Genomic DNA, 25,814 nt, shown 5'->3' with positions numbered 1-25,814 from the left:
CTTCCATAATCATAGTTGACTTTGCGAAGAAATCCATTGGGCTTTGTGAGGAATCTATTCTAAGAGCCCAAGCTAATTTTCCCCAGCGTATCATGACAATCCTGAATGATCAGGGAAGCAATAGAGAGAACCCAGCCAGTTGTGAAAGTCACTGTCCCCTCTAGTGGCTCTCTGTTGGACAGCAATATAGAAAGTTTGGCCCTTGGGATTTTAGAAGAGAAACACAAATCGATCTTAAAGTTAACCAGCACTGCAAACCAATAAACTGAGAATGTAAACCAGACATAATTTCCATCAATGATGTACTAGGAAAATCAACACCAAAAAATAAAATGAATTTAGGGAGGGACTACAAATAATGATTGCAATAAAATCAGACAAAATAGAAAACATATATTGTGTTGTATTAATATAACTCTGATGGGACATTGTTCTCTGTGGCCTTAATTACTTAGTCATTTTCATTCATCTTAGATTTTATTCAGTAATTCATTATTTCTATTGTTATTATTGATAATATTGGAAGAATAGTCCTATGCTATTTCACATGTATCATCTCAGTTAATCCCAACAATGATTATATCACAACTTCTGATATTATAGAGGAAGGATCTGAGGCTTCACAGTTCATGTGAAGTATCTGACCTACGAGGCAGGAAAGTGGAGTCAGTGATCAGAGCTGAGTTGTCTGACCCCGGAGCCAGACTCTGCACAACTCTAAGTCTCTGGCTCCCAACTCCCATTGCTTATGACCTGGAATTTGAACACTGAGCAGTATTTTGAAATCAAGGTGTCCAATTCCACCTCTACTGGAGACTTGACTAGCATAGCTGTAGAACACCCTCCCTCTGAGTGTCTTTCTCTCATACTTCAAATCAACATTTGTAGCAGGGGAATGAATTATCCACAGTGCCAGTAAGGTCACCTGCTTGAATATAAGATGTAAGAGTGGAAGAGGCCTGTATCCAAACACACACACACACACACACGCATTCAGACTCTCTCTTATAACACACAGTGCTGACCAAAGAACAACCAATCATCTGCAATCTAGATTATACTTGTGGGCATAGGCTTATGATCCTAGTTCTAAAGTCTCCAAGAAATTAGGTGGGATAAGTGCTTAGTATTCAGTTAGTTAAGAAGATTCAGATTTTAAGACACTTTAATAGACTCTCTAAATAAGAAGATTGCACATGGGCATTCTTTTACAAGGTTATAAAGGAAAACTTTTGGAATAAAATAAAATTGGACTATCATATTGAGCAGTAGTTGAATAAAAATCGGATAGTATGACTATTCTAACAAGATGAGTTTTTAATGTAGTTACTCTTATAGAATTCTAAGTTTTCAGAGGTCAAGGTCCTTTGTCCTCATCTGATATGAATGATCCACAATTGTTTCAAAATAAAAAAGAACTTAAAGATGCCAAAATGGAATATTTAACTTATGCAAACAACTTGCATATTTTAATCTATTCTGTGGCATGTGTATTGAGAAAAATTAAGAAACATTTCTATAATTCATCTTTGTTTAAATTGTAAAATAGTACATTGATGAAACAAAGATGACTGGAAATTACATTTGACAAGGTTGAAGAATATTAATGTGCAATGTAGATAGAGACCTGCAATGTAAATATAGATGTCATTGCCAGGCTGTCTTAATGCTCATAATGTACCTGCCATCTGATAATTACTGTTTGGAGGGAGAACATTTATAATTTTGACTTTAGCTGCCTTTTGTTGTCTATACCTTACACTAGCAAAATACTATATCAACTATGTGAATTCATGCAACTTTTTATTGGAAATGGAAAAGGAAACACAAAATGAAGCAGATAGAATTGTATCAGAAGATGCTTATGGGAAGACAGAGACACAGGGAAAATGCAACATGAAGAGGGAAGATCGGAGTGAGGCATCTACAACCCATGGGACTACCAGTGATTGCCAGCCAACCCCCAGAAACTGGGAAATGCAAGGGAAGGATGCCCTGCAGTCTTTACAGGGAGCACAGCTCTGCTGACACTTTGATTTTGGACTTACAGCCTCTAGAACTGTGAGACAGTAAATTTCTGTTGTTTTAAACCACCCCATTTGTGGCACTTTGTTATGACAGCCCTAAGCCACTAATACAGTAGAGAACTAGAAACGGACTCAATCAGTACAATAATCACATACTTTATTTGCTCAAGACATTGCCACTTTACATTAATTTTCTTGGTGTAATTACTAATAACATTCCTTAATTTAAAAAAGTGACCTAACTTGGATGTACTGGAAAAGTACTAGAGGCTCATTCTATATCCTGCATCTAGCCAGCTTCAAAACATCTCTAATACCAAGTGTTCCTCTTCTTAAGTATATGTGAGTGGGGCATAGGGAGAGTAAAGAGGTAAAGTGAACAGCATCCTAGTATAACTTAGTAACGTAAAAATTATTCTGAAACAAGAAAAGAAGTATCGACCATGAATACTTAATTGAAGTGTAGGAAAAGTGGTTGCTTCAATTCTTAGCTCAGTTAATCAGTGAATGGTTGAGCTTTCAAAAGACCCAGGAACAGTGACTAGAAACTCAGAAAAAGGGAAGAAGACTGGATGATTTGGGATTTTTACAGCATTTGCCTGAGGGTGGGCTTTAGTCAGGGTCATGCGTGACAGAGGGCTTACTGGATTGAGCAATGAGAGGACAGAGTTCAGGGTGCGTGGCAGATGGAAAGTGAGAAACGAAACCAAGACATGTAGAAAGTCACAGCAGAGGGGAACCAAATCATGTGGATAAACTCTGCCTACGTCTCTGGCTAACCTTTGAACCATCCACAGGTCAGACAAACTAAGCTAAGCTCAGCTAAAGTGAAAAGAAAAGGAATTTAATTGCTGCCCATTTCAAGGGAGACAGGATTGGGAATTTGAATTTAGTCAAATTAATTGAATGTCCAAAAAAAAAAATAACACTTTGAGAGGATGACATACATCAGAATTCATGGTTCTGTGGTGTCTCACTCTTAATGTTTAGGATACAATTCAAAATTACAAGACATGCAAAGCAACAAGAAATGCAAACTCATGAGAAAAAGCAGTCAGGGGAATCCTCATTTCCTGCAGATTTCTGAAAAGGAATTGGAAATAAATGAACACGTTCAGCTGGAACCATGGGACTCTGGCACAGAAAAGCGAGGCAGCCCTCTGCCTCAGGGCACCTACACTTCCACTTTTTGTTTTCCCAGGTCCACCATTCAAAGGTCCTGACCTCACACCCTCATCAGTCAATATATTATGTTTTATCAGTAGAGTGGAGGACAAGGAGATCCTAGGTGAGAAAGAGTGTGAAAGAGAAGAGATAGCAGTTTTGCTTCCCTAATTAGGTTAATTAGTTTTAATTTTCTCAGGCTTAATGGCATATAACATTTAAGGGACTGCTGGGGAACAGTCTCTGAGCTATGGTGAGTCTGCTGCTCACTTATTAGACTTTTGAAGGACTGAACAGAGAAGGTAATATGTGTTTGTCAAAGATTTTGCATTGACTCCAATTACCTGTATGCCTGATTGTCCAGTTGTTTTCTTTTATTGGCTTCTTAAGAACTGAAAGAGCCCTGGAGATCATTTAATTTACCCCCATCTTTGAATAATTTGTCCCAGAAAGTTTAATATACATACAAGGTTAAACAACTAGTTAGTGTCAACCCTACATCACGTCTTGATCTCAGTACAGTTCTTTGCACTTTTGCATCCTTTAACCAATCAATTAATTAATTAATTGCCATTTTTATCACATGCCCACTAGGTGTCAAGAATTGTCCTGCAGGATGGAGGCACATTAGTGAATATGATAGACAAGGTTCTTGTCCTCGATCCATACTTCTCATGCTATCTTGGAAGCTATATGTTGCCTGACTTGGAGTTCTAATCAATTGGTATATACAACTTATTATAATTTTCACTTCCAAAAAAGAAATTCCATTTGTTGATTTTCCTAACATGTTGTCCTTCTATTCCTGCTTGTTTATAAGAAGTTAAATAAAACTACACATTTGAAAAGACAAACTCTACCTACTCTTCGCTATAACTAGGCCGGCTTCTAGATGTTAGCTTTCTTAATTTATTATGCCATTTATTCATGTGATGATTGACCTACTGAAGCCAAGTTGAAGTGACACAGGTTACATTCCATGAAATGTCTTCTATTCCAGAGTCATTCAGACATCTTTTAGTTGCCATCTACCTGCTGCTTTGTGAATTGCTGAGATCAAAGAAAACTGCTGAACAGAGTTAGACATTGCATTTTTCTCATCTTATTTGGTACAATTTATTATAATCTAGTAGAAATTCACTTTCAAATAACGAAAGGTAAACTTTTTGCGTATTGACATGAGATTCTTATTGCTTTTCATGATTGTTGATATGGTTTGGCTGTGTCCCCATCCAAATCTCATCTTGAATTGTAATCCAAATTGTAATCCTCATGTGTCAGGAGAGGGACCTGGTCGGAGGAGATTGGATCATGGGGGCAGTTTCCCCTATGTTGTTCTTGTGATAGTGAGTTCTCACGAGATCTGATGGTTTTACAAGTGGCGATTTCCCCTCTCTCTTCTCTCCTGCCTCCTTGTGAAGAAGGTGCCTGCTTCCCCTTCTGTCATGATTGTAAGTTTCCTGAAGCCTTCCCAGCCATGTGGAACTGGGAGTCAGTTAAATCTCTTTCCTCTATAAATTACCCAGTCTCAGGTATTTGTTTATAGCAGTGTGAAATCAGACTAATATATTTGTCTTCTATTTTTTAAAATGTATTATGACATTTGATCTTCACTCATTATACTGTAATTATTAAAGTTGAATCCAGCAAAATTGTAAGCAGAATGCAGGTGCTGAAGCCATGTGGTGGTTTGAACTGGTGACAGGAAGGAGAGAAAAAAAAATGTGATGTGGTTATCCAGTTGATCTAAAGTGAGTATGTGAACAGGAGTTGTGTGTGTGTGGAGGTGGATATTACTATGTATATATCATCAAAATATAAAATATTACATAATTTTATAATAATCTTGTGGATCACCATTTACAATACACTAGGATATGGTTAATTCTTACTCATATAGCAGAGAAGCCCGTATCTAAATCTGCAAGGTAGTGCTATTCAGTATTCAAGATCCAAAACCTAAAAATGGATTGGCCAGCATTTTAGGCACTTTAATCAGAGCACTCTCTAGTTTATTTAACTTCAAGTTCTTTAATCTGTGTACGTTTTCATACAACAGGATCAAGAAATTTACTTGAAGATTTAACCAACTGCTGAGGATATATTTTAGGTTCCCTTCAAAAACCAGTCTTTTTCCTGCTCCCACATCCCAAAACTGTGTCATTATTTCTGATAAGATTTGACCTCCGGTCAAAAGGATAGTGTTTACCGAAACAACTCTGCCCTCTATTCAAAGGTAAAGAACAGAAAAACACACATACGCTCAAAAGTAAGGTAAAATAGCTGTGGGTATATCTACAGAGTAGGGTCAAAGCACACTAGAATTGAACGAAGATGTGGAGGCTCAAATTTAATTTGCCTCACAGAATCAGCAACTGAACGCAACCCACTGACTGCAGGAGAAAATAAACCAGCTCTCAATAAAAAATGGCTCCTGAGTCTCAGTTCTTTTTGGGAGAGCAGAAGCCGAACATTCTCTGCCCTGTGCTTGAGATTTCCGTTAGAAACAATTTGCATACCTGTAACAGTACAAAGGAAATAATCAGAGACCCCTGCACAACAGGAACTGGATATAGCCTCAATGTTTGCTGTATCGAGAAGAGAGATCCCGTGAAAAGAAACCCTGAACTGCTGATGCAACACCTGCTCTCCCTTCTGAGAAGTGATCCATCAAAACTTCTCACAGAAAGCAATGAATGTGGGGGAAAAAAGGAAACAAACCCTGTGCAAGATGAGAACATGAACAAATGAGGAAACGCATCCAAAAATGACCACCGGCTTTGGATATGTTTATAATCACACCAACTATAGAGACAGAAGACATATACAGTTGAAGACAAATATTAGAGAACTGGGAAACACATCAAGGCCCTGACTCACAAGAACATAGCACAGAGCATTACAGATGAGGAGGACGGGAAAAGAAGAGAGAGAGACAAGCTGAGACACATAGAAGATTGAGTGAGATTAGAAGCTTCAACCTACATTGCTGAGTAGTTCTGAAAGAAGGGAAACAAAGACTGGGGCAATGGTGTAATCGAGAATGTCTGATAATTTTTCAGAATTAGAAAAATAAATAAAATGACCTTTTAATGTAATGAGCACACTCAGGTCAAATGGGTTTTGTAAATTTGCATCTTAAACAAGCAAACACGTTTCACTGAAACTTCAGGATGTCAAAGTTAATGCGGAAATCTTAACCGTTTCCAGTAAGAAAGAGCCATTTAACTACAAAAGAATGACAGTGGGTCTGATTCCCCTGAGAGCAGCTTTCAGCTGTCTCATTAGAAAAAAGAGATGGAAGATTACAGTGGGTGTATTTTTTCTCTTCCAAGTGGTGTGTGAAAATACGGTTCTACCTAGAATTCTTTCATTCAAGAATCAGGCAAAATAGAATCCATTTCAGATTTATCAAACAAAGAAAGGTCAATAAGAACAGGCACTAGCCAGACACTAGATAACAGACTTCTAACGTATATAATGCATCAGAAAAAAAAGAACCCAGAGGGTCAAAGAAGGATATAAAAATCAATGATTTTAAAAAAACCCTTAAATATATAGTATTTTAAATCATACAGTATATGAAAAGCTATAGGAAACATGTCTTTGTTAGGTATGGGATAGCAATTATATTTATCCAATAAAATTTCAGAATAAGTAGTTATATACATATAAATAGATAAAATTTCACAACTCTAACCAAAGAATCAAAAATAAAATATAGAGATTTCAAACTGCAGAGAGAAAACATCGAAGTACGTTTTATATGCTCAACACAGAGAAAAAAACTAATCTAATAAAACTATGGTAAATAGGAGAAAAAATAACATTTAGATATAAGTTCAATATAACCAGTTGCAAAAACGTAAAAAGATTCAGATGCTATATTAATGGATAAATTCCCATAGATTGAACTTTTAAAATGTTATGAATGATGTTATTTGTATTTTCACCATGCTAGAAGATAATTCAAACCCTAGTATGTGTAAATAATGAAAGACAATATTCTTACTTTCAAATTCTGCTTTTCATCTTTTTCCACTTTAGGGGGCAGGTTGATGACAGTAGTAAGTGATAAGCAGGTTGAGAAAAGACCCTATTGAACAGAAATTCTAAATGTGCTTGTGTGTGGCATATTTATTACTATGCATGTGTATTGCTTGTAATTAGCTTTTTTTCATTTTATAAATTCCACATTAATGTCACAGGACAGTTTTCCTGTAGCTCTATTATTTTCCTTAGAATCATTATGAAGGACATTGGAATAACAAAACAAACAAACACAAAATAAATACAGAGAATTTTTATACATTTCAGGCGTTTGTGAGTATACGGTTCATTATACAGAATTTTTAGTGCAGGTAGATTTTCAAAATAGGGGTATACTTCCTACTGTCTTCCATTTTTTACACCCTCCTCCCTTGTCCCCTAGGTTTTGGGCTGGCTACCATTTCTTGCTTAGTAACTGGGGCATATTTCATGTTCCGAAGATGACCACACCAACATCTCCCATCCTGCATGTCCTTTGTACAATGTAACCAGCACTCCTTCCCGGAGAGGTGAGTAGGAGTATCAACATGGATAGTATGAACAACAGTGTGCCAAAATGGCATATTGTGGCTTGCAAGACTAAGTCATAGTCTTTCATGTCTCTCTAGTCTTCATATTCTCTCTCTCTGTCATTTGACTACTATGCTTGCCCTTGGAATCCACCTACCACATTGCGAGAAAGTCCAAACTAGCCCATAAGAAAAGACCACGAGGAGAAATCCACCATCAGTGGAATTGCAGTCTCCCACTGAAAGCTAGTACCAAGCAGCTGAAATGAGGGTGAGTGAATCTTCAGATAGCTTTAGCCTTTCAAGCTTCCATATGATGTGCCCTGTTTGAATTCCAGACCCACAGAATGTGTGATTATGATAAATGTTCTCTTTACACCACTGAGTTTTAGGGTATCTCTTATGCAGCTTTAATAACCATTCATGATTTGCACCTGTATAATTTACCTAGCATTAATTATTTTGGCCTCTAGAGATGAGGACAAGAATATGATTTATTACCTTTTTCTCAATATTTTCTTTTCATTAGAGAATAATGCAAGTAGAGACGCACCATCCCTGGCCCACTGACATTTTCCTTTGGTGTCTTTTGTAAATATGTATTTGCTACTGCACATTATGCAAATAAATCATAGGCATTTTTTTCCTATCCAGGCTTTCTCAGGATAATTTTTCAGTAAGATTTATTATATGCACTAGGTGCAGGTGAACTGGGGAGAATGTTTCTTTTCACACCTGTTTCTATTTTACCATTACTTTTAAATGGCAAAAGCAGCAATTACTTTTACACCAACCAAATACATACTCCTCAAGTCCAAGACTTAATTAGCTTCTGCTTTCCAAAGCTGTATAAGCACTCCTATGACAGTGTGCCCTCCATACAATAAAGCACCGTGACCATCCACAAATAAAGTCTTACCTTCAAGTTACTTGCTAAGATCAAGTCTAAGTACTTTCCCTATCAACTAGAAGTCAGAAGATGTATGAAAAGTGAACTTCAGTATAAATGCATAATCCTTTTCAATCTAAGTTACTTGAAAGTAGACTTTTATATAAATTCTACTGCCATGCAAAGACATATTACAAACTGTTCTTTGGCAAGTCTTATTCCTTTGAATAAATTAATATTATTAGAGTCATTTAGCATTTTGTCATTATGCCCTTTCTCATGAAGTTGGTAATACAAATGCAGTCATCTAAATGGCAACACTGACTTCAATTACCATGGTTGCTGTTCATCACCATCCATTTTTTTATTATTTTCACTAGACCTAGATTTCTTGCTCATTCATTGACTTCACATGCCATATAGATTTGATTTCCTCACTCAAGTTGTCAAGGATACATTTCCATAGATGACAATATGAGACACAGACTTCCATAGTAGACTTCAGGGGGTAAATTTTAGTGCTGTGCTACAATTACTGTTCTGTCAGGTTCTGCTAAGACCAATTTAATTTCACTGCATTATGACTTACTAGAAACTGTGATATAAAATAAGATCTGGCTGAACACCTGGGGTATGTAATCAGGTTGACGATGACGGAGTGATAGTCAAATTGCTCTCACTATTAGGGAAGCCTGGACATTTAATTCCTCAAAATGTGTGATGAAAATCTTCTCTAGTGCCTAATAGTGACCTTTGTTCTGTGAATAGAATGACGTTCTGATCTTTGGCGTGGGAGGATCATGCCTTCCTCCTGAGCAGTGTCATATTACCTACTTCATTGTTACGGAGTTCTACACTCCTGACAAATGAGCTACACTTTTTCCCAAACTTCTATATTTTCATGTATGTTTTCTGCCACAATTTTTCTTCAATTGAACCAAAATCTGGAGACATAAGGTAGTATAACTCTATGCCATCATACTTAACAAAAAGGCAGGACACTGCCACCACTAGTTACAACACTGGCAACCCAGTCTCATATATCCACAATGTGCTGGGACAGATAGGTTGTGGCAAACCATCAACCCGAGCGTTGCAAACAGTTCAAGGTATGGGGAATTAGGAATTATAATTATTATTTTTTTTGAGATGGAGTTTCACTCTTGTTGCCCAGGCTGGAGTACAATGGCGTGATCTCAGCTCACTTCAACCTCTGCCTCTCGGGTTCCAGTGGTTCTCCTGCCTCAGCCTCCTGAGTAGCTGGGGTTACAGGCATGTGCCACCATGCCTGGCTAATTTTTTTTTGTATTTTTTAGTAGAGATGGGTTTTCTCCATGTTGGTCAGGTTGGTCTCAAACTCCTGACCTCAGGTGATCCACCCGCCTCGGCCTCCTAAAGTGCTGGGATTACAGGCGTGAGCCACCATGCCTGGCCCAGAAATTCTTGTAATATGATTTCAACACATCAAATGATCCACCATTAAAAATGAAAAATATGAATATTCTACTATTATTTATTCACTTTTTATTTTGAAACTAACTGGCTGTGTGCCACAGACCATATTAGACATGATACATATAAAAATAAAATACAATATTTGAACTCGTAAAAACAGTCTAAAAGGGGAAACAGTGTGTGCCAACTACAGAGAAAATAATCTGCAAGTAAAACCTGTGTTATTTGCTTACTTCAGTTAACTGGTTTTTTTCCGTATTTGGCTCTCATATTGGTCCTTGGCTCTAACATGATGGGCATCTATGAAGGAAATGGGATAACAGCACCAGAGCTTGGGGAAAAGATAATTTCTGGTTGAGGATACAAGAAGCCAAATCAAGGGCATACATTCATAACTGACTTAAAATTTAAAATCTTAAAATTTATACATTTCATAAATCTATTAAACATACTCCCAAATTGTAAGAATAATTTTTTATTTATTTCAAAGCATTCTAATTCCCAGTCTCTCACAACATTTCCAGGGAGACAATCATTTTCAGGTGAGGAGGGGTGACCACATGTCAGTGAAGCCATGACTTTTTAAAATGTTAGGATTGCATGTTTGAAATTGAAAGGCACGGGTGGCACTTTCTTTCCCTTCGTGAGCTGCAGGAGGCACATGATGTGGCATTAGCCTCTTCTAATAAGTCACCAACACCACTTTGCTGAACTCAAAAGGCATGAAGAAAAGGTTTCCTTTCTTTGCTTCTACACACCCCATGGAGAGCAACCATACTCTCTTCTACATTAGGTCACTTTTTTTAAAATTTTTTTCTCCACTCTTTTGAAACTTAACAAATGTCTCCCTTGAGTTCTTACACAAACACATTATAAATGATGACCTCCTGAATGGTGTAATCTGGGAGTGTGGTTGAGTGCTCTGTCCATGGTAGAGCCTTGAAGTGGCTTCTGGGTATGAAAGGATCAGGTCCAGGATCCTCATGGATGGTTTTAATCCCCACCCCATCTTCGGCAGGTCAATGGTAGCCCATCAATGTTTCCCTTTTATTTGAGAGATAAATTCTCCTAGAACATGGGAAAATGACGTTATTTTTACTTGTCATACTGCACAATCATGTACGACAGATCTGCTTTCTGTTGATAAAATACACTTTCCCAGCCTACCAGCTTTTATTGATGGCATTTCTTTACTTCAGCACTTCTGGTTCTCTGTCTGTATATATGATACAAAATAATATATATGATCATATAGATTAAATAATCTCAAATTAAAATCAACTGCAGTGGCTTTCCATGAACTTGGGAACAACGAAGGAGATTAATGCCTGTCCTTAAATTAGCCAGAAGATGGGTCTTGCCTTCAGGCATCAGGTATAAAAATGAAGACAGAGAGAAGCACGGGTGATGGTGAATGGATTCCTGAGGCTTCATGCCACTCAGGGTACCTCATCCTTTTCGCTTGGCTGAGGTGGGAACCGGTTAGGGACCTATGTGACACTGGCAGGAGGCACACAGCCCACATGGACCTTCACATGCAGGCTGCTCCAATGTGCATCAGGACAAATACCCATTCAGAAGACTCTACCCAGGACTTTGTGCAGGAAACAAAAGGGCATTCAGCTGAGCCTCAGAAGATTGGGGGTCAGCCCTGCTCCCACCCCAGTGAGATCTGCCATTTGGAAAGGCACTTTGCCTTCCTGCCTCAGTTTCCTCAAGGGTGGGAGGAAAGAACTATAACTAAATCAGCTCTGAGTACAAATCAAGCTTTGTTATTAGTATTTTTTTTTTTCACTCAAATGCTAGGGACAACCACAGATTGTCTTGAGATCCAGCAGATGTCCAAGCGTTTTATGACTTTAAAGGATTAAAGAATGCTCACATGTCTAGGAAAACATGTGTTTTTAGATGTTTCCAGTTGTAGCTAGCAGTTTCTTTTGATTGAGAAGCTCTGGATGAGGATAAATGATCATATGTCTGCTAGGAAATACAAGTTCTAAAGTGTGCTGAGATTTCAGTTTTTCTTCAAAATGTTACAGAAGTCAAGGCCCATACATTTCCTTCTTAAAAGAGTCAACAGGGAAGGGTGTGCTTGAACATAGCAGAATCTGAGGTGCCGAGCAGTTATTGGAAAGCAGCTGTGAATACAATTTTTGGCCATCTTTTTGTTTTTGTTTGGGGTTGTTGTTGTTTTGGAGGAGAAAGTCCTTAGTTTATATACATTCTACCATCTTGAAATCCAAGAGAAAAATCATGGAGTGACAGAAATCAAGGATTATCATGTTTACTGTATACTTGGTCTCTTGAAGCATAGAAATGTCTTATATTGATTTGGCTACAGATGTCACCCTTTTCTTCTGAATGATGACAAAAATTTTGTAAATTAAAATTTGGAATTAAGTTTTCCTTAAAGATACAAATTCCTAAAACTAAAATAAAAAAATCCTAGCACTTACTAATTTTACTAATAGAAGTGCTATTATATTATATATGTAAGATGCACCAGTATTGTTAATATTCTCCCATGGTTTGATTACTGGCACAGAAGATTCTAACAAGGCACTTTTGTGTTCAAGACACAAGGTGATTTAAGGATGCATGCCAGCCCGTGTCTCCTTGGAGGAGTTACAATCTGTGAGACAGAATGCACACACAAATAACCACAAAACAACTCAGTGAGAGATTAAAAAAAATTAATGGTGCTTCTCCATATAAATGGCTCATTCTTATCCATTAACTTTGTGGATCCTGTCCACAAATCTGTGGAAGATAAAAGGGTGGATAATACTGTTTCAAATTTACTAGTGAATATGTAAGCACAAATCAAACAAGGACACAATCAGCAAATTAGAAGTGCAGATTTTTACTTCTGTCCCCTACAGCAAGCTATACTCACCATTTATGGGTGAGAATGGTTTTCATGCACCCCTGTCAAGATTAGTAATCAGAAAAGCATTTGATTTTTTATTTTGGAACATTTAGATAAAAGAAAGAACATGAGAAAAAGGATGGACATAATGCAGTGCTAAGGATGCTTGGGTTACTTATAAAAACACACTGTGGCCAGCATGTGAGGCTCCTGCACAGTCACAGAGGAGGGAGCATCAAAAGAAAAGCAGCATGTGCTTGTTTTTCAAGGATTTCAGAATTTGGTCCCTGGACATTGGGAATCCTTGGCAATATTAAATCAAGACAGGGATAGATTAAATGAATAATTTGGGAAGAGCAACTTGAAGGAGTCTTGCAGATTTACCTTGAAAAAATCTAGCTGAGGAAGGTGAGCTAAAGGGAAGTGGGAATTTCTAGGGGTATGAGGGTAAGAAACCCAATTGAGATTATTTAAGCATAAAAGAGAGTTTAGCATTTCATAAAATTGAAAAGTTGAGATGTGCTGACTTGGAGACCAGGCACTAAAGCTACATCATCAGAGACCTGTCCCTCCTCCTTCACCTCTTGGTTCTCCTTTTTGTGTGGGCTTCTTTCTCACGCTTTTTCCACATGGGAGACAAGAAGGTACTGCAAACTCTCAGTTTATGCAGCCCAGCATGCCAAAGAGATACACACTCTCCCACAGTATCAGTTTCTCTCTCTGAAAAAGAACTTGGATTGGTTTCTTTCAATGTCTGCTGCCCAGAAATCACTAATTCCTAAGGGAGAAGGGTAATCAGATTAATCAATGTGAGTCTCGCGCTTACCCCTTTGGCAGGGATATGTAGAAAAATACACACCAGCCCCAAATACTAAGGGTTTAAATCAGCACAATTGTGTTTACTGCTCATTCTGCTTCTATTTAGGATCAGCATGGGTTCCACACTGTTTCATCTTCATTCCTACACCCAGGCATGTTAAGAACAATAAGTAATCAACAAAAATGACGTTAAATTCATTAGCTCAGTCAATAATATCTATAACCTCATTTTAACAGGTAAAGGTAGGCTAACTCCTAAACACTACTGGCTTTAAAGCTTGCCAACCAACCCACGTAGGAGAGAGTAGGTTAACAACAATCTATCTTCTTTGTTTAAGCAAATAAGAAACTCAGATACACACACACACACACACACACACACACACATACTCACACGAGATACTGCATGGTAGCCTCTTTCTTTGACAATTGAAAGTTTATCAGATTCTTTTGAAGACTCCTCTTGGCGTCATTCTAAAAAATCTTGAAACAATAGGAAAACTTGGAGGGCTCCTTGTTCCCCACAGTCTGACAGGCCTTTTGAAGTGCTGCCTGGGAATTTCTCAACAATGATGTCAGATCTGACTTCTTTCACTGAGGTTGCATTGCTACATTTATTTTGTTACTCTATGCTTTGTTTTTAAAAAGTCCTTTCTATAAGGAGTTTGAACTTTTTAGGGGGAGTGCACAATTTAGTAAATACGCTCATCATTAATCTTCTTATCCTTTTACTGGTTTCTTCACATTCATTTTTATTATCTGCACAAAGGCTTGTCTCATGTGCCTCCATTTTATTCTGTTTTATGTCTTCCAGAGCATATGGAAGTGATGGAGGCAGGCACCAAAGAAGCTTCCAATTAAGACAGTCCCAGGGACTGATGTTTGGAGGTCTGCTAGAATGGCAGCCTATTTGTGCTAAGGTGGCATGTCAATAATGATCGTGTCTTCTCTGCCCTCCACAGCACCAATAAATCTATGTGATGATACTCCTTATTTTATCAAATCATGAAATGAGATCATTTTCTTTTTTATTATACTTTAAGTTCTGGGTTACATGCGCAGAACTTGCAGTTTTGTTACATAGGTATAAATCAACCCATCATCTACATTAGGTATTTCTCCTAATGCTATCCCTCCCCTAGCCCCCCAACACCCACAGGCCCCTGTGTGCAATGTTTCCCTCCCTGTGTCCATGTGTTCCCATTGTTCAGCTCCCGCTTATGAGTGAGGACATGCGGTGTTTGGTTTTCTGATCTTGTGATAGTTTGCTGAGAATGATGGTTTCCAGCTTCATCCATGTCCCTGCAAAGGACATGAACTCATTCTTTTTTTGGCTGCATAGTATTCCATGGTGTATATGTGCCACATTTTCTTAATCCAGTCTATCATTGATGGGAGTTTTGGTTGGTTACAAATCTTTACTATTGTGAACAGTGCCGTAACAAACATATGTGTGCATGCATCTTTATCATAGAATGATTTATAATCCTTTGGGTATATGCCCAGTAATGGGATTGCTGGGTCAAATTGTATTTCTACTTCTAGATCCTTGAGGAATCACTACACTGTCTTCCACAATGGTGGAACTACTTTACACTCCCATCAACAGTGTAAAATTATTCCTATTTTTCCACAACCTTTCCAGCATCTGTTGTTTGCTGACTTTTTAATGATTGCCATTCTAACTGGCGTGAAATGGTATCTCATTGTGGTTTTGATTTGCATTTCTCTAATGACCAGTGATGATGAGCATTTTTTCATATGTCCTTTGGCTGTGTAAATGTCTTCTTGAGAAATGTTTGTTCATATCCTTTGCCCATTTCTCGATGGGGTTCTTTGCTATTTTCTTGTAAATTTGTTTAAGTTCTTTGTAGACTGTGGATATTAGCCCTTTGTCAGATGGATAGATTGCAAAAATTTGCTCCCATTCTGTAGGTTGCCTGTTCACTCTAATAATAGTTTCTTGCAAAGAAAAGCCAAAATTGAAAAATGGGATCTAATTAAACTAAAGAGCTTCTTCACAGCAAAAGAAATATCACTTTCTAATGACATATTCTGGAGTGCGGTTGTCAGCTTTCATATCAGATGACTTATTCCTACCCTGTACTTTTCCAAAACCAAGACAGCATTCAGCAGCTTAGGCTTTTGACCAGGTACAGCCTCACTTGTGTCTGTCATGGAACTCTCCCCATGAAAGCCACAAACCCTTTATATATCCTCTCAAAGTGGTTCTTAGAATTAGCTTGATAATTGACAAGAGTTTATTAAGGAAGACTTAGAAATGCAGTAACTGTTATGGAGACATTTTGATACATCAATAATACATTGAAAAGAGACTCTAGAAGGAAAATAAAATATCAAACATATGGTAAGTTTTCTCTAATTACATGATTAAGCATAAAAAAATAAAATCTCCAGGTTAGCCTCCCTCAAACATTCTATTGGGAATGTTCATTACTTCTCAAGTATTCTGAAAGCCACACTCCTTGCATCTCTCTGTATCTGGCCTTGTCTTCACCACCCTCTCATACCTCTTCTGTTCCTTCTGTTCTGCATTTCCCTCATGGTTCTGCTTGTGGTTTTCCTTTGAACAGGAATAATTCACACTGAAATTGAAATCCCCTTTATTTCTCTAAATCTGTAGAAGATGAACTTAAACTCTATCTAGAGATAACTGGAGAGTTTTACTCTAAATTTTTAAAGTAGTTCCTCAGGTTTCACAAAGACAGACAGAAATCAGTGCTAGAATCCAGGATTTTGATAATTATTGTCATGGAAAATCAGTTTTGTACTATCAAGTTTCTTTCATTCTTAGGTCCTCATAAGGGGAAAATGGTTAAAGCAACACGATATGAAATACCAGCAGAAGATTTAAATAATCTAGCTGTGCATAAACCAGAAAATCACTTTAAGAGTGCATTTTTAAAAGAAATGTATTATCTAAGGCCTTTAAATTCAGACTGGGAAAACATACAAATTTATAAATCAAATGAAGATGAATCAAAATAAAAATTAACATATTTAAAAATAGACTTCAGAAATATTTCAAACAATGTTCTTGGGTACATCAAGAGCTAAAGTCAAGACAGACTTGTTCTTTTATAAAGTGGTATAAAACTATTCACAATAGCAAAGACATGGAATTAACTTAAATGCTGATCAATGACAGATTGGATAAAGAAAATTTGGTACATATATATCATGGAATACTATGCAGCCATAAAAAAGAATGAGATCATATCTTTTGCTGGAACATGGATTGTACTCGAGGCTATTATCCTTAGGAAACGAATGCAAGAACAGAAAACCAGATACCACATGTTCTCACTTTCAAGTGGGAGCTAAATGATGAGAACTTATGAACACGAAGAAGAAAAGAATAGACACTGAAGTCTACTTGAAAGTGGAAGGTGGAAGGAGGGTGATGAAATAATCTGTACAACAATGTTACAAATTTACCAATGTAACGAACCTTCACACATGTCCCCAAACCTAAAAATAAATGTTAAAAAATAAAATGGGCTCAAATACAAAAAGAAAGAACTTCTGAAACACAACAACAAAATAACAAGCAACCCAATTTAAAAAATGAGTAAATTGTTTAAATATTTCTCCAAAGAATAAATACCAAAGGTCAATAAGCACATGAAAAAAGCTCATCATCTTTTCAAATGCAAATCAAAACTACAATTGGACACTCCTTTATACCTATTAGAATAGCATTATCCCAAAGACAGAAAATAAAAACTTTTGGCCAGGATGTGGAGAAATTGGAGGCCCTGTACATTGCTGTTGGGAATGTAAAATGTGAAGCCTTTGTGGAAGACAGTGTGACAGCTCTTCAAAATGCTAACCATAAAATTACTATATGATTCACCAATCCAACTTCTAGTTATATACCCCAGAGAACTGAAAGTAGAAATTTACATAGAGTTTTGCACATCAAAGTTATCAACAGCACTTATTTACAACAGTCAAAAGATAGAAACAACCCAAATACCCATTGATAGGTGAATAAAGCAGCAAAATGTAGTGTGTATATGTGTGTGTATATACATATGTATAATATATATGTATATGTGTATTATATATACTACATATATAATAATAATCAATTGATATAATATATAATGGAATATTAATTGTTCTTAAAGGAACAAAATTCTGATATATGCTACAACATGGATGAACCTTACAAACATAATGCTAAGTGAAATAAATTAACCAGGTGTGAAAGTATTAATATAGTACTATTTTATTTATGTGAGGTGCCTATAATAGTCAAATTCATAGAGACTGAAAGCAGGATAGTGGTTACCAGGACACTGGAAGGAATGGGAGTCATTAATGAGCATAGAGTTTCAATTTGGGATGATGAAAAAATTCTGGAGCTAGCGAGTGGTGATGGTTGCACAACAGTGTGAAGGTACTTAATGGTGTTGAATTAAATATTGTAAAAGAGTTAAATGATAAATGTTATATATAGTTTAGTACAATTTTTTAAAAAAGGAACAAATGTCCTAGAAAGTAAGCAAGCTAACAAAAAAAATATATTGACAACTAGAGTAACAAAATGATCTGTATCTCCAAGCAACAAGACTAGCCGGTGCTCTATTCTTTAAGAATTAGCAGCCTATAGATCAGGGCACTTGTATGTATTGAAAGCACAAGGGCTATTCGAAGGACCAGTGTCCCATATTGTCTAAGAAACAGAGGACAGCTTTCCAAAACCTTTCTGAAGATGCCACTTCAATAAACATCAACAGCCTCAGCTTCCATGCCCCCCCGCCTCACCTCCCAAATCCCATGTTAAAACTGTATGTAAACAAAAGTGTAAAATAATGTGGATTTCTTGTTTGCATGGGTGCCTCTGTATTTTGATCAATGAGGATTTAGAGTATCAGTGACGTGTGCCCAGGTGTTAACTCACAAAGGTAACTGACTAATGACACAGAAAGGTCAATACCACTGAAAGAAATATTTAATGCTACTCACAGTTCTCCTGTAAAAGTGAAGTCCCATGTGCCATGCAGGACCACAAAGGGATGCCAGTGTCAGGAATGAAGACAGGGCATTGGCCACAGTCTTTTTTTTCAGTTTCTGTGGGAAAGGTAAGGCAAGGCAGAGCAGGATTCAGCAACTGGCCAGTTCGAATAATTTGGGCATAGAGACTGATCTTAGATGGTACCTGGCCTTGCATTGATTTCAGGCAGGGGAAAGAGTGGCTGGGTATGTGAGAGACAGAGAAAAGTGGTATTGCACGTACAGACCCGTATTGGTTGGTTTGTACATGAAATCACTGGTGAGTTGTTTACTGTCTCTAGAAACCAGCCACAGGAATGGAAAGTCTCTTCCTGGGCAGCAAGGTCCCCCAAAGATGTCAAAACATCATAAATACAGAAAATATTAAAACACGATTAAGACAATCATATCCCTTTGAGTTGTAAAATCACTCAAGTGGTGGAAATCTCTAACAATCTTTTCTTCATGGCAGAAACTAATGTTATTTTGGGACCATTATCAGAAGAACACAGAGTTCTCTGAAGCACAACTTTTATAACATGCTATGAGTAGAGATCTACTCTGCCAAGGGAACAACCAACAAAATGTACTGCATAGAAACTAATTTTACAAGTACCTGAAAATTCTCCTCTACCTGGTCAAATTATAAGTAATCTATACATTAATAAAACCATATTATAAAGAATTCAAAACATAAGCAAATACATTGTAATGTTCTGAGAAACCCTGTAACTACAGACTTCTTAGACATAGGCAGATGATTGGAGAATCGTCCTTTGAACACCAGATTGATTTTTCCCAGGTTATTGTAACTGTTCTTCTTGTATGTCACATGAAAGGCTACACTACGCTCTAGTTACACCAACGCAAACACAAGGAAATCTCATGATAATGATTATGTTTTTGAAATGTGAGATGTGTCCACTCCCATAACCGATGAGTTGAACATTTCCAGACAATATTCGAACAGCATTGTTTATTGATGGATTTATCTTGAAAATGAAAATGAGAACAAAATATCAAGCTTTGTTTGACATACTCCAGATCCCCTTATAGAATCAGTCCTTTACCAGATAGCAAATAGTCTCAAATGAATGAATTTAAGGCCTTCTCTGGGGCATGTAAAATGGTTAAAATTTACCATAGAAATATAGGTGGTAAAAATATCCACCTATATTTGATACACTTCTGATATAGTTTAAGACTTTAGAATGCAAGGAAATAAAGAGTGCTCTCTTATTCCCGAGACACCTCAGTGAAAGTTGCCAAAAATCAGAAGATGATTTTCTATATCCCTGGAACACTCTCCTTTGCATACTGTTTTTGGTCCTATTTTGGATGGGTTATCACTTTATTCATCATTTTTTATTGATACAAAATATTCATATGTATTTATGGGGTGCGTGTGGTATTTGGCTGCACGTGTAGACTGTGTAATGATCAAGTCACGCTACTTCGGGTGTCCATTGCTTTGACTATTTAACATTTCTATGTGTTGGAAATATTTCAAGTCCTCTCGTCCAGCTATTTTGAAATATGCAATGCATTGTTATTAACTTTAGTCATGCTGCTCTGCTATCAAACATTGGGACTTACTTCTTTTATCTAACTCTATGTTTGTATCTATTAATGAACTTCTCTTTATCCACCCCTCTCTCTGCCCACAAACCTGATATTTTTCATTCTACTCTCAGCCTCTGGTATTTATCATTCTACTCTCTACCTCCATAAGATCTACTTTTTTGGCTCCCTCATATGAATGAAAACATATGACATTTACCTTTCTACGCCTGACTTATTTCACTTAACATATGACCTCCACTTCCACCCATGTTGCTGCAAATGAAATGATTTCATTCTTTTTCATGACCAAATAGTATTCCCTTGTAAACACGTACCTCATTTTCTTAACCCATTCATCTGTCAATAGACATTTAGGTTGATTCCATATTTTTCCCATTGTGAATAGTACTGCAATAAACATAGGAGTTTAGGTATCCATTTGATGTACTGATTTATTATCTTTTGGATAAATATCCAGTAGTAGGATTGCTAGATTGCATAGATTTTTGGACTTTCTTCCTTCTCCTCCTCCTCCTCCTCCTCCTCCTCCTCCTCCTTCTTCTTCCTTCTTCTTCTTCTTCTGCTTCTGCTTCTTTGATTCTGCTTCTGCTTCTGCTTCTTTTCTTCTTCTTTTCTTCTTATTCTTCGGAGCTGAGGAGGAGGAGGAGGAGGAGGAGGATGAGGAGGAGGAGGAGGAAGGAGGAAGGAGGAAGGCGGAGGAGGAGAAGGTAGGAGAAGGAGAAGGAGAAGAACAGGAGAAGAGAGAACGAGAGAAAGACTATTCTCCTTTTCTTCTTCCTCTTCCTCTTCTCTTCCTCTTCCTCTTCTTCTTCTCTTCTTCCTTTCTTCTCTCTCTTCTCTTCTTCTTCCAAATCTCCATGTTGCTTTCAATTGTGGCAATACTAATTTACGTTTCCATCAACAGTGTGAGTTCCCCTTTCTCCACCAGCATTGTTTTATTTTTGTCTTTTTAATAATACCTATTCTATTGGGGTAATTTTATACCTTATGGTAGTTTTGATTTACATTTCTCTAACTATTGGGATGTTGAGCACTCTCTTATATACCTGTGGGTCATTTGTATATCTTCTTTTATTTCTTTTTTTTCTTTCTTTTTCTTTTTCTTTTCTTTCCTTTTTTTTTTTTTTTTAAATTTATAGAGATGGGTCTCTCACTATATTAACCAGGCTGGTTTCAAGCCATCTGCCTGCCTGAGACTTCTATAATGCTGGATTACAGGTTTTGGCCACCATGCCCGGATGTATATCTCCTTTGAGAAAAGTCTATTCATGCCCTTTGCCCAATTTTTTAATGGGACTGTTTGTTCTTTCTATTGTTGAATTTCCAAGTTCCTTGTTTATTCTGGGTATTAGTCCCTTGTTGGATAGTTTGCAAATACTTTCAGCCCTTCAACAGGGTGTCTCTCATTCTTTATGTATTTTGCTATGCACAAACTTTTTAGTTTAATACAATTTCATTTGTCTATTTCTGTTATTGTTGCTTATGCTTTTTGAGGTCTTAGCCATTAAAATCCTTGCCCAGACCAACATCCTGAAGTGTTTTCTTCTAGTAGTTTTATAGTTGGGGTCTTACATTGAAGTTTTTACTCCATCTTGATGTTAGCTGTGGGTTTGTCATATATGGTCTTTATTATGTTGAGGTATATTCCTTTCAATTCGTTAATTTGTTGAGAGTTTTTATCATGAAGGGATGTTAATTGTATAAAATTTTATTACATATAACATCTCTTTATTAACATTTAAATATTATAACTAACATTTTCTGCTGTATGGATATTGATATATGGTTTTTATACCTCATCTGTTGATGTGATGCATCACATTTATCGATCTGCATTGTGTTGAACTATCCTTGCATCCCTGGTATAAATCACACTTGATCATAGTATATTATATTTTTGATGTGCTGTTAGATCAGTTTGTTAGTATGTTGTTGAGGAATTTTGCATCAATATTCTTCAGAAATATTGCCCTGTAGTTTTTTTGTTGTCGTTATTGCATTATTGTCTAGCTTTTGTATCATGGTTAATAATGGCCTCATAGGATGAGTCAGGAAGAATTGCCTTCATCTCCAATTTTTCGGAGAAGAAGTTTTCAGGAGAAATGATATAGAAAGCCTGGTAGAATTCAGCAGCAAGTCATCGGGTCCTACAATTTTCTTTGTTGGGAATTTTTTTATTACAAATTCAATCTCATTACTTGTTATTGGCCTGTTCAGGTTCTGTATTTCTTCCTAAATTAATCTTGTCAGAGTGTATGTTTACATACATTTATCCATTTTTTCTAGTTTTTTTCGGTTTGTTGGTATATAGTTGTTCATAATATTCTCTGATAATCTTTTGTATTTCTGTGGCAATAATTATAAAATATTATAATTAAAAATAATTATAAAATTTCATTTTTATTTCTGATTTTGTTTATTTGGGTCTTCTCCCTTTTTTTAGTTCCTTGAAGTACATCATGAGATTGTTATTTGGACTCTACTTTTTTGATGTAGGCTTTTATTGCTATAATGTTTCCTCTTAGCATTGCATTTGCTGTCTACAATGGTTTTTGGTATATTTTTTCAATTTGTATCTGTTTTAATAAATTTTTTAGTTTCCTCCTTAATTTTTCCTTGACCCAATTGTTATTAGAAACTTTTGGTTTAATTCCAATGTATTTGTAGAGTTTCTCAAGTTCCTCTGTTATTGATTCCTTATTTTACTCATTTGTGGTCTGAGAAGAGATTTGATAAGATTTTAAATTTTTTTTGATTTGTTGAAACTTGTTATGTGTGCAACATATGATCAATTTCTGAAGAATGTTCCATATGCTGATGAAAATAATACATATTCTGTAAACTGGTGGATGAAAGGTTCTATAAAGTCTGTTTGATCAATTTGATCTAAACATGTCATTTAAAGCCAATGTTTCTTTGTTAATTTTTCTATCTAGATGATCTGTATAAGGCTGAGGTGCATTGCGAAAGTGCACAAATGCTATTGTATTGGAGTCTATCACTCTCTTTAGATCAATAATATTTGCTTTATATATATGGTTGTTTTGCTCTTGGGTACATATATGTTTAGTATTATTATATTCCCTGCTAAATTGACCCCTTTGTCATTACTTAATGACCTTATATGTTCTTTTCATTTATTTTATTTTTAAGTCTATTTCATTTGATATAGGGATAGCTACTCTGCTATGGCTTCTGTTTGTTGGAATAATCTTTTCTAATACCTATAATTTCAGTCTATATGTGCATTTTATAGGTAATATGAATTTCTTCTGGGCAGCATATAGTTGGGTCATTTTTTTTTTAATTCATTTAGCCAATCTGGGTATTTTAAGTGGAAATTTAATCCATTTATATTCAAAGTTATTATTAATATGTGAGGCTTTATTCCTGTCAGTTTATTAATTGAATTCTGATTGTTTTGTGTATCCTTTATACCTTTCTTTCTATCTTATGATTTATCACAGGGATTTAGTGATTTTCTTGTAGTGGTAACAATTAAGTCCTCTCTTTTCCTTATTTGTGCATTTGCTCTATCAGTGGGTTTTAAATTTCATGTATTTTCATGTTAATACTTTAATGTGTTTTCGTGTTAATAGATATCATCTCTTTTGCTTCTACATGTAAGACTCCCATAAGCACGTCTTATGGGAGTCTTATGAACAAAACACTTAGGGAAATAGAAAAGAACTTACATGAAATATCGGGGGCTGGTTTCCCCCAATAGTTGTCTTCTTGATTTCTTTCTTAACTAGTTTATTATTGGGTGTATATAAACTCTACTGATTTTTGTAGACTGGTTTGGGGGTGACAAATTCCTCTGCTTTTGCTGATCTGGAAAACCTTTATTTCACCTTCATTTTTGAAGGATAACTTTGCTGGATATACTATTCCTGGATGTCAGGTTTTGTTCTTTCAGCATTTACAATATGTCATTTCATTATATCCTGGCCTATATGGTTTCTACTGAGAAATTCACTGTTAGTTTGATGAAAGTTTCATTAAAAGTGACTAGATGCTTTTTTTGATGTTTTAGAATTATCTCTTTTCCTTTGGCTTTTGACAGTTTGACTAAATATGCCATGCAGTAGACCTTCTTGCATTGTATCTGTCTGAGGATCTCTGAGCTTCCTATATTTATATATCTAAATCTCTTGCTGCACTTGGAAAATTTTTTGCTATTATTTCATTACACGGGTTTTCTAAAACTTTCATTTTATCTTTGCTTTCTGGGAGAATGAAAAATTGAATATTTACTCACTTTATGGTATTCCATATGTCATGTAGTTTTTGTTCATTCTTTTTTATTCTTTCTTCATTACTTTTGTCTGCCTGGGTAATTTCAAAAGATCTGTCTTCATGTTACATGATTATTTCTTCTCCTTGAACTAGTTCATTGTTGGATTTCAAGTGTATTTTGTATTTTATTCAAAGATTTATTCAGTTTTGCTTTTCCGTATTCTCTTGTATCTGACTGACCTACCTTGATATCATTATATTTCATTATTTATCTGGGATTTTATACATTTCTTCTTGATTGGTATCTGTTGTTGGAGAATTATTATGTTCATCTGGAGGTGCCATATTTCCTTGCTTTTTCATGTTTCTTGTGTCCATATGTTACAACTATGCATCTGCTGTAACAGAAATCTCTTTTAATTTTTAGAATATGCTTTCATAGGGGAGGACTTTTTTTCTGAAGATGTAGCTAGGGTGTTGGTTGGGCAGAGGACTGTGGTTTTGATTCTGCGTGCATGCAATAGTTTATTCTTCACTATTTATTTGGCTGTAAACTGCATCAGTGCTGTTTGTGATTTTGTCAGTTGTTGGTGGAGGCTGTAGTGAAGTTTTGCCGGGTATAAGGAAAACAGGTGAGCTTATTCTCAGACCCCAGTGGTTGCAGCGGTGACCCAAGGATGCTTGTCCTTGGGCCTCTAGGTGGCTTGTTCAAGTGGCAGTAGTAGTGGTAAGAGTGGTCCAGGCAGATGAGTGGCAGTGGGTGTGGAGTGGGTGACAGTAGTAGCAGTGGTGGGACAAACCTCTGGATCCAGTCTGGTGTTAGCCATGGCTGTGACAGGCTGGATGGCCGGCCCTAAGCCCATGGATGCATGTGTAGGTTCCCACTGTGGTGGTAGCAGCAGGTTAGGTGGGTCCAACCTGAACCCCCTAAGCAGAGTGTTCATGTGACAACAGTAGTGGACTGGACCAGGAGAGCCCCAGGCTCCTGGAGAGCTTGCCTGGGCACTGGAGGGTCAGACAGAGCTAGACTTGGCATACCTGCCCTCAGGCTCCCCGGTGGTGGCATACAGGTGCTGGCTGTGGTAGGCGGAGGTGGGATAAGCACCTCAGGTCCACAGTGGAATGCTCTGGAGGGGCCTGGAAAGTCTCTGTAGAGGCTGATGTGCTGCAGCGCGCTATGGGGAGGA

This window comes from Rhinopithecus roxellana, chromosome 3, assembly GCF_007565055.1.
Source record: "Rhinopithecus roxellana isolate Shanxi Qingling chromosome 3, ASM756505v1, whole genome shotgun sequence".
NCBI classification, from domain to species: Eukaryota; Metazoa; Chordata; class Mammalia; order Primates; family Cercopithecidae; genus Rhinopithecus; species Rhinopithecus roxellana.
This window is presented reverse-complemented; position numbering follows the sequence as displayed.